This window comes from Pelophylax lessonae (assembly GCF_965119305.1).
Source record: "Pelophylax lessonae genome assembly, chromosome: 5".
NCBI classification, from domain to species: Eukaryota; Metazoa; Chordata; class Amphibia; order Anura; family Ranidae; genus Pelophylax; species Pelophylax lessonae.
This window is the reverse complement of record NC_138772.1, coordinates 460,090,805-460,098,146: the sequence shown is the minus strand read 5'-3', so window position 1 is coordinate 460,098,146 and position 7,342 is coordinate 460,090,805. Positions and strand designations below refer to the sequence as shown.

General features: G+C 42.0%; 1 pseudogene across 1 annotated transcript in view; it reads right to left on the bottom strand.

Annotated features, from left to right (window-relative positions):
- Nucleotides 1–6,150: 6,150 nt before the first annotated feature.
- Nucleotides 6,151–7,342, bottom strand: part of LOC309555639 — a 15,204-nt pseudogene continuing 14,012 nt past the window's right edge. Inside the window, exon 2 of the transcript in view lies at nt 6,151–6,664. The product of the transcript in view is annotated as an uncharacterized misc_RNA (transcript). The remainder of the gene's footprint in view (nt 6,665–7,342) is intronic.

The following is a 7,342-nucleotide window of genomic DNA, read 5'->3' as shown; positions in this document are numbered from 1 at the left end:
ACTTTTTTTTTTGTTAGCAGAAAGTAAACAATATTTAATAATTATTTTTTTTGTCTATAGCGCAAAAAATAAAAACTGCAGAGGTGATCAAATACCACCAAAAGAAAGCTCTATTTATGGGAAAAAAGTACATACATTTTATTTAGGTACAGTAACGCATGATTTTATATTTTACAAAAATATTGGGTTATGCATTTTATTTTTTATTTCCTTTTTTTTTTTTTTTTTTTGCAATAAAATGAAAAAAGTGTATTTTTTTTTTCCTCCAAAAATTGCAATTGAAAAACCGCTGCGCAAATACCTTGTGACCTAGAAAATTGCAAAACCTGCCCAATTCATTCTCTAGGGCCTCTGCTTTAAAAAAAGTATATAATGTTCTAACTAATTTTCTAGCAATAAATTCACATTTTTCACATGTATACAAAAAGTGCCAGAAAATGCCTGGTCTTCAAGTGGTTAAAGGGGTAGTAAAGCAGCTTTGTGATTTGTACCTACCGTTAAGGCTGACCTGTAGGTAAAATGAATGTCTCCTAAACGTAAACGTGCACTGTTTAGGAGATATTTACCCTGAATGCAGCCAGTTACGTCACCAGCGCATGCACTCTGAAGGTCCCGCATACCTTGGCAGAACTTTAGATCTTCATGACAGAACTGAGGGCTCCCACGCAAGCACGGGAGTGATGTCATTGTGTCTCCGGCCAATCACTCTTCCGGGTTTGCGGGCTCTGACTGTAATACCGGGGGAAGATGTCGGCCCACTCAGCAGTGACAGCGCACCGCTGGAGGGCTTCGTTCTAAGGTAAGTATTTCATAATGTTCTAGTATGCGAATTCTAGAACATTATGCAATTGCCTTACAGGTGTGTTTTTTTTTTTTTTTTTTTTTTTTTATCACCTCTTGACTGCCTGCTGCATATATACTGCAGCAGGGCGGCCCAGCTGCGCAGAATCACGTACATGTACATGACTTTGTGCACAAAGTCTGGGGCGTGCGCCGCCGAGCGTTCTGTGAGGGAGGAAAATGGAGATCAGGGTTTCTGCTCCGGGTTTCTGCTAAGCAGAAACTCGGATCTCTGTTTTCCTCCAGTCACAGCATTCCCAAACCATTAGAAAGCTCTCCCTAGGAGCACACTTAACCCTTTGATTGCCCCTGATGGTTACCCCTTCCCTGCCAGTGTCATTTATACAGTGACAGTGCATTTTTTTTTTAACCACTTAAGCCCCGGAGGATTTTCCTGCTAAACGACCAGGGGGTATTTTGCGATTCGGCACTGCGTGACTTTAACAGACAATTGCGTGGTCGTGCGACGCTGTATCTAAACAAATTTGGCGTCCTTTTTTTCCCACAAACAGAGCTTTCTTTTGGTGGTATTTGATCACCCGTGCGATTTTTACTTTTTGCGCTATAAACAAAAAAAGAGCGTACATTTTGCAAAAATAACAATATTTTTCACATTTTTTTTTATATGAAATTCCCCAAAAAAAAATGTAAAAATCAAAATTTTTTAAGATTTGCGGCCAATTTGTTTTATGCTACCTATGTTTGGTAAAAAAAAATCGCAAAAAGCGTATTTTGATTGGTTTGCGCAAAAGTTATCGCGTTTACTAACAAAGGGAAAGATTTCTGTCATTTTTGGTGTTTTTTTTTTTTTTAAAGTGTAATGGCGGCGATCTGCGATTTTTTTTTTTTTTTTTTTTTTTTTTTTTTTTTTTTTTTTTTTTTTTTTTTTGCGGTACTGCGACATTGGGGCAGACAGATCGGACCCTTGACTGACATTTTTGACACTTTTGGGGTTACCAGTGACATTTCTACAGTAATCAGTGCTATATATATATATGCACTGTTACTGTAAAAATACACTGGTAGTGAAGGGGTTAACTTTATTTGGGAGGGAGGGGCTGTGTGTGTCCCTAGGGGCGTGCTTTCTACTGTGATTGGCTGTGGCTTGAGCTGTAAGGAAACTGATCAACGGATCTACATACTAGATCCGAGTGATCAGTGTCTTTACAGCGAGGAGAATGACAGGTGGCTTGTTTACACAAGCTGCCTGACATTCTCCCTCTCTCCCGCCGATCGCCGAGTGTACGGCGGACATCGGGTCCACTGGTCACACGCGCGGGGGGGTCCGTGACCGAGCGGGAGCGCGCCTCCGCGGGCGCGCGCTCGCTCCCCAGAGCCTCACAGGCGAGCGACGTAGACCTACGTCACTCTGCCTGTGAGGGGCTGACTGCCGACGTAGATAGTTACGGCAAGTGGTTAAAATAAACCTACGGTTAAAATTATAGACTGATCCATTTCTTTGTCAGTGGGCAATTGTACAGAATCAGCAGAGAATCAAATACTTTTTTCCCCCTCACTGTAAAGTGCTGAATGATGAGAAACAAATACGAAGTGTATAAATAAACTTTTTCATAAATATACTGTGAGCAGTCGGCAAGCGGTTAAGTACTGATCACTGTGTTGGTGTCACTTGTCACCAGAAAGTGTCATTTAGTTTCAGATTTGTCTGCTGCAATGTTGCAGTCCCACTAAAAATTGCTGATCGCTGCCAATACTAGTAAAAACAATAAAAAAAAAAATTCCATAAATCTGTTACATAGTTTGTAAAACTTTTGCGCAAACCAATCAATATACACCTGTTGGAATTTTTTTTTACCAAAAATATGTAGCAGAATACATATTGGCCTAAATTGATGCTCAAATTTTTTTTTTTTTTTTACATTTTTTTTTTTTATTGGATATGTTTTGTAGCATAAAGTAAAAAATATTGTTTTTTGTGTTTGTGTGTGTTTTTTTTTTTTTCTAAACTGTCGGTCTTTTTTTTGTTTATAGCACAAAAAAGAAAAAAACAGCAGAAGTGATCAAATACCACCAAAAGAAAGCTCTATTTGTAGGGAAAAAAGGCCATACATTTTATTTGGGTACAGCATCGCACGTCCGCACAATTTCCCGTTAAAACAACGCAGTGCAGTTTCCCAAAAAATGGCCTGGTCATTAAGGGTGTAAAACCTTCCAGGCTGAAGTGGTTAAGGGGGTTACCAACCTCTTTGTGTAGATTGGCACAGAGGTGTTTCTTTGGGTGGCGGCTCCGCCATTGCTCCAGCTTTAAAGTGGTAGTATCCCGCTTTTTGACACTTTTACGTACAGGTAAGCCTATAATAAGGCTTACCTGTAGGTACAAATAATATCTCCTAAACCGGCATGGTTTAGGAGATATTTACAGTGCATGCAGCCGCTCTCGCGAGCGGCGCATGCGCTCTGAAGGTCCGGGGGGACCTTCAATTAATTTGCTGGAAGCTTGCCGGAAAATCACTCCCGCGCGCATGCGTCATCGTGGCTCCGGCCAATCATCGCGCCGGAGCCGTCTCTTCCGGCCAATCACCGCGCCGGAGCCGCCGAACCCGGAAGAGACAGCGAGGGATCATGGCAGCGCCCGCAGCGATGTCCGGGGGTCCGTGTCGGGGCTTCGTTCTAAGGTAAGTTGCACATAATGGGCTAGTATGCGATGCATGCTAGCCCATTATGCCTTTGTCTTGCAGGTTTTTTTTTTTTTTTTTCTAGGGTTTACAACCGCTTTAATAAGAGCATTGTATTTGCTCTACTACAAAAGCTAAAAGCATGCAATATAAAATCCAATTTTATTTCCATGAATGTAAAAGCACCCAGGCCATCGCACTGTGACTTCCTTGTTTTTGCTATGGTGTTCTGTTCCGTGCAGAGAATTGATGGAGTGATATAGGACATTTCATGCAGTCAGTGTCTGTGTGGAAATCTAGCGTACTTTGAAGAGGCGTTGGGCCTTCCGTCGTGGTGTGACCTTCACACACTACGATGAGATGAAAGGCTTCCTTCCTTTAGTCCCCTGTGCTGCGCCAAGTAACTTCAAAGCGCAATTTACTTGGGTGACATGCACCGCGTTATTATATTACCTGTAATGTTTATTTCCATAAATCCCTCTTCTAGTCTGTGAGAATAAACCAGGAGAGAGCCTCTTTGTGAGGTAATCAAATAAGGTTCTCATGAATGATAACATCAGCCAGAGAAAACTTAATATAAGATAGCGCAGTCTTTCCTGAGGTAAAATGACATTTAGTTCCACCAAGTGAAATATACGGAATACTTATCTCCAAGACCAGCGACTATTTTATTATCATTTATATTCTCCTATAATCTACAACACAATATAAAAGAGATGAAAAGTGCGCAGTTTATCACCTCGCTCAAGAATCTCGCGTTTGTAGCGTTATATCTTTGTTTAGTGCTGGCTCAGTATGTATACTAGTGCTCAGCTGTAGTATGAAAAAACTTTAGGGCCTATTCCCATTAAAGCAATCTGTTGTCAGTATGTGCATTAATATGTGTTTTTACATGCGTTAATTTGCATTAAGCCAGCCTGTTCATTATAAAATGGTCTGCCAATGCATCGCAATTGACAAAGAAACGTGCATGACACTTTTTTCTTTGAAAACGCAGCGCACCATAATGAATGATATGTACGATGTGCTTCTATGTATCATACATTGAACTCTAATGTACAGTATTTTGGGGTGCCATTCTAAATCACTGCACTGTGGTAGCGTGTATGAACGCATCCGTTTTAGTGCACGTTGCCACAAAGCACAAGTGTGAATGGGCTCATTAAAAGAAAAAAAAAAGTCCTCTCTGCAAAGAAAAGCATTATCTGACCTTTTCCAGATATATTGAATACTTGGTCCCCCCCACTACATTTTGTGCTTTCCTCCGCTGGTCTGACATTACCGCTGAACAGAATAGTGACGAAGGGGCAGTTGGAAGGAACCACAACACGTAGAAGGGGGACCAGTCATCCAATGCGTTTGGAAAAGTGTTGGATGCTGAAGAATATTTAGCAAGTTTAGCCCTTTCAGCCCCCCGTTCACACCTTTTTTGATAGGTCCAAATCGCGTGACAAGTCAGAACCTATGGTTCGCAACTTTGTGGCGCTGCGCTGATTTAAAAAAAAAAAAGTTCCTGCACTATTTTGTCTGTTTTCAGGTGAAACTTACATGGATATCTGTGCATGAAGTTGCACAGAGATCAGGCAAGTCACACCTGAAATTGCACTGACTTATAGCTTTGAAATCATGCTACTTCAAGTGAAGAATCACAATTTCAAAGTTGCATTTAGAGTGAATGTGGGCTAAAATGGAAGTTCATCTTTAAATACTCTCTATGAACACTAAACAGTCATATGTGTATCTTCATAAAGGCAAAGCACCTTGTTTGATTTCTGCGATTTGGTTATCAAGCAATCCATATTGGAAATCGGCCATTTCCACCATGCAACTCATGGTGTCACTCAGCCCCCCCATTGCTACCTACAGCTTGTGAATGAAAAGCATGACCAGTAAACGCTTTCTCTGTGCCCTAATGTTGTCGAATGCTATGCATTTATTAATGTGCATGTGTTGTATGGCAGTTTAATGTTCATAGTAATTCTAGTTGAATAATATAGCGACTGAGTCAACGCCGCCTTGATATTATTATGGAGGATGGTGAATTCAGAAACTTTGATGATCTGTCTTCTTCCATTGTGTATGCACAGAATTTTGTAGTAAGTTTTGTGTCCTGTGATTAATGTGTAAGTTCCACAGGTATAGCTGCGAATAATTATCTGCAATTGTCTATGGAATGGTTGGACAAGCCCATCAATCCTCTTGGTGCTCGCTTCATCCATGTGTAGTCTCAATATACACTCATTTAGGAAACTCTAAAGCTGTGTGATCTATAATGCTCTCTGGCACAATGTCTCAGATAATTGAAAGGCCTCTAGCATTTACTTACTTTGCCTTCTCATCCCCCCCCCCCCCCCCGGCTCTGTTGTACATCGGGAGCCAAAAGATATCCCCGGTACTTCCAGGTATCGCCCTTGGTAAGCTACGACTACTTCTGCGACAAATTGCTTGCTGATGGAAGGAGGTTTTCACTCAAAGTCTCACGATGCATGGCCCCATTCATTCTTTCCTTTGCACGGATCAGTCCTCCTGGTCCCTTTGCAAAAAAACAGCCCCAAAGCATGATGTTTCCACCCCCATGCTTCACAGTAGGTATGGTGTTCTTTGGATGCAACTCAGCTTTCTTTCTCCTCCAAACACGAAGATTTGAGTTTTTACCATAAAGTTCTACTTTGGTTTAATCTGACCATATGACATTCTCCCAATCCTCTTCTGGGTCATCCAAATGCTCTCTAGCAAACTTCAGACAGGCCCGGACATGTACTGGCTTAAGCAGGGGCACACGTCTGGCACTGCAGGATTTGAGTCCCTGGCGGCATAGTGTGTTACTGATGGTAGCCTTTGTTACTTTGGTCCCAGCTCTCTGCAGGTCATTCACTAGGTCCCCCTGTGTGGTTCTGGGATTTTTACTCACCGTTCTTGTGATCATTTTGACCCCACAGGGTGAGATCTTTTGTGGAGCCCCAGGTCGAGGGAGATTATCACTGGTCTTGTATGTTTTTTCCATCTTCTAATAATTGCTCCTACAGTTGATTTCTTCACACCAAACTGCTTGCCTATGCAGATTCAGTCTTCCCTGCCTGGTGCAGGTCTACAATTAAGTTTCTGGTGTCCTTGGACAGCTCTTTTGTCTCGGCCATAGTGGAGTTTGGAGTGTGACTGTTTGAGGTTGTGGACAGGTGTCTTTTATACTGATAACAAGTTCAAACAGGTGCCATTAATACAGGTAACGTGTGGAGGACAGAGGAGCCTCTTAAAGAAGAAGTTACGTTATAAAATACCACTAGGTGTGCTTCAAACAAAGGGTGGGGGGATGGTCCGGGGGTCCTCCTCACTTCGGGTGGGGGATTTGGTGAGCCCCCTTGCCGGCCAAGTGGTAGATACCGGCGGGGATTGCTATCCCTCTCCACCTGGGTGGGTGGCGCTGGACTACCTTCCACACAAACTCTTGTTTACAACAATACTGTACGTGAATGACTAAGTATTGAAGACAAGATGACATACGAGCCCAGGTTACACTATATGTCTATGCTTTGTGATCGTGTGTCTTACACCAGGTTGTTACCTGTACTATGTAGTCAGAATTTCTATTGCTATCTTACAACTGTTTGTAGTATGGTTGTTCCTTATTTTTCATGGCATACCTTTAACCACTTAAGCCCCGGAAGATTTTACCCCCTTCCTGACCAGGGGGTATTTTGCGATTCGGCACTGCGTGACTTTAACGGACAATTGCGCGGTCGTGCAACGCTGTTTGATGTCCTTTCTTTCCCACAAACAGAGCTTTCTTTTGGTGGTATTTGGTCACCTGTGCAATTTTTACTTTTTGCGCTATAAACAAAAAAATTTGCAAAAAATAATATTTTTCA